We start from the raw sequence: 3125 nt of genomic DNA, 5'->3' as shown, positions 1-3125 counted from the left end.
TCTAAGTAATCACAGAAACCACTCACAAAACCCCACAGAACCATCTGATTGGTGTTAATTGGTAAATATTCCTTAGATAAACATTCGATACAACCATAACACTAATGCAATGTTTTACCTGAAGAACCGAACCCATGCATTAATATTCCCCTTAAAATATCTTGTTATTACTACATGTGGGTGCATGTGTGTGTATGCGCGCGTGTACGCATGCGCACATCTACGTGTGTATTTGTGCGTAAGTGTGAAATGAAATACCGTAATATAATGAAGACGATGAGATTTTTTCCCTAGGAAATGTGTGAAGTTAAATAGCTGTTATATATTTCTGACCCAAATGCCTATCCCCACGAGTAAACAGTCAAGTCTCTGCAATACCAGGGACTGGTAGTGGCAGAAATGTGTAAATAGGAGAGCAACAGTCACCTCTCAAATGGTGCTGGTATTGACGTTGGCAGGTAGCTGTCTTGGTTGAGGTAACTGCTAACATTGAAACTTATGGGGATTGTGGTAGACGTAGTACTACATTTAGCAGTCGCTAGAAGGTTAGTGGAATAAGGCAACAGCAATAATCATCGTTGTAGTGGTGACCATATTGGTCTTAACAACAGTGATTCTGATGACGACGTGCAGGTTATAAAAGCCACCGGCACAACTACGATGTATTACTGATCTTCCGGTAAAATCGTTGTATTATATAGGCTCTCTTGATTTGATGGTTTCGAACAATTCCTTCTGAGCAGTATGGAAGCGATTTTGTTTTTATTTTGCGCACATGTATATATATATATATAATTTTGCGGGTGTTTGTATTTATAGGTGATCGTGTTTGCGCTTGTATATGTAGGCATGTGATTATGTCCGTATCTGCATTTAGTTTACCGAGGTAAAGTAATGTCGTTCTGTAGGGGAAGAGCTGTAATCTAGATTTTTCAATAAATATTCTGGACTGAAAACAAGAACTGGGTTCAACATTCTCCAACAGAAATCTTTGAAAGAAATATTTCATCTTAGTTTCTTGAAATGGCATGTGGTAGGTGTTAATGGATGACTATATGGTAGTTTGTTATCTCGTTTAGCTTAAACGTTCAATTTGTAGATCGAAATGCAGATGAAGCACCTTAATGATCTAAAAATTTGAAGCACTTCGAATAACAGAATTTATGTCGCAATGTAGTAATTCATGCATAAGAACGAAGAGTTTAAAATTGTTACAGTAATATATGATATAAAACTCTTTTTCAAGCATCATGCAATTTTGATAAAATTTGTCACCAAATATATTTGTTCTATTGTAGAATCTAAAATTTATGCCAGATTCTTTCTATTAACCGACAGTTTTTTTTTCTAAACTTAAAACATACGTTTTATAATTAATGTATTGTGCAATGCTGCTAATATGTAATATTGAGGCTGATAACGTTTCTAATTTCTAGTCATACAGCTAGCGTATTAGTTTTATCATTATCTTACAAATTGCATATTCTAGAAACGCTGGAAGAAACAACACCTCATCTTTGAGAAATATGCACTTCAAAACAATTCACTTTCCGTGCCTAAAGGGGAAGAAAATACAGCTTGTGATATTCCGTAAAAAAAAAAAGGCATCAGTTGGATAATTAAGTAATTGGTATTCAATACATAACAATATGATTCTTTGTTCCTAATATGCTCTCCTTTTACAGAAATCAACATACTAAACTTTAGGATCAATCATAGCGATGCTACACACCAAGCTTAGCTGTTGGTAGAATATAGTGATAAGGGTACATAAATACAAATAAAATTACGAGCAGCAATTTTCTTTTTCTGATATAGTACACAGTTAGTAAAATTATTCTATAAAAAGTATTGATCTTAAATCTCTACATTTATCATTTCCTGACATGTTACAAATATTTTTTATACACTGTCTCAAAAGAAAGTATATAAAGAAATATGTCTAACAATAGGTTTGTCCAAATTCTGTAGTGCACCAGATACATTGTAATTGCATCAATTTATAGAAACAAGTTTATTTCAATGTAGGTGTATATATTTTTTTACATAATACGTTACTAATACATTAGTCAATAATCTCCTAGGAATATTCAGTTATTTTGAAAAAAATATTTTCAAACATTGTTTAGTATTCATGTTATGCTTTCTCTAAATATTCATATCACTGTAACTATGGTAGCTTCAGAATATCATGTCAATTGTTCCAAACTTGGCACCAGGAAGAGAAAAATACAAAGCAGAGAGAGACTTCTGAAATTTTATTTTTTAATTAGTTGAGTGTAATGCATTTTATGAATAATTTCTTGCCTTCTGTGCTTTACACTAAAGTGATATAATGTTATAACCTATGCAGTGAATTGAACTATATGAAAAGAAAAGCAAAGAAGCCGAACAATATAGTATTTCTACGGATACACATATAGGCTGTGTTGTAGACATTTGTATTTAGTTGGAAAGACAGGAAAGCAAGAAGAAAAATGAAAACCGTTAATAATAGGAACGATGACACTAACAGGAGATTTGTTAAAGAAATGATCATTGTATTGTTGTAGAGTAACAGAAATTTCAAAATGGAATGTTTTGCTATTAGGTAGAGTATTCCCCGGATATTATTAGACGTATATGAGGAAATTATCTTCAGTTGCAGAGAAGCTACACATTGACTAGCTTAAAGTCGTCTTTTCATTTCCTTCGTATAATCGTGACTGATGTCCAGCATATGATTATTTCAACGTTCCCACCACATAAATTTTACCTGTAATCGTTTTAGACTCAGAAGATCAGTTGAAGCTGTTCGAGTTGTGAACGAGATATGCTGCGGAATTACTCTCGACTTCTATGCTGTTGAGTCCTTTGTGGCTAACATCTGCCGCCAGTCCACCACCTTATATTTGGCTGTATTCAGCTGTAGGTGCAGGAGTGACGGTGTGGTAAGAAGCTTGCTTCGCAACCACATGGTTCCGGGTTCAGTCCCAATACGTAGCATCTTGGGCAGGTGTCTTCTACTATAGCATCGGGCCCACGAAAGCCTTTAGAGTGGATTTGTTAGACGGAAAATGAAAGGAGCCCGTCGTATACACACACACACACACACACACACACACACACACACACACACACACACA

The sequence above is a fragment of the Octopus bimaculoides genome, chromosome 8 (genome assembly GCF_001194135.2).
Source record: "Octopus bimaculoides isolate UCB-OBI-ISO-001 chromosome 8, ASM119413v2, whole genome shotgun sequence".
NCBI classification, from domain to species: domain Eukaryota; kingdom Metazoa; phylum Mollusca; class Cephalopoda; order Octopoda; family Octopodidae; genus Octopus; species Octopus bimaculoides.
The sequence above is the reverse complement of the archived record's forward strand: the minus strand, read 5'-3'. Positions refer to the sequence as shown.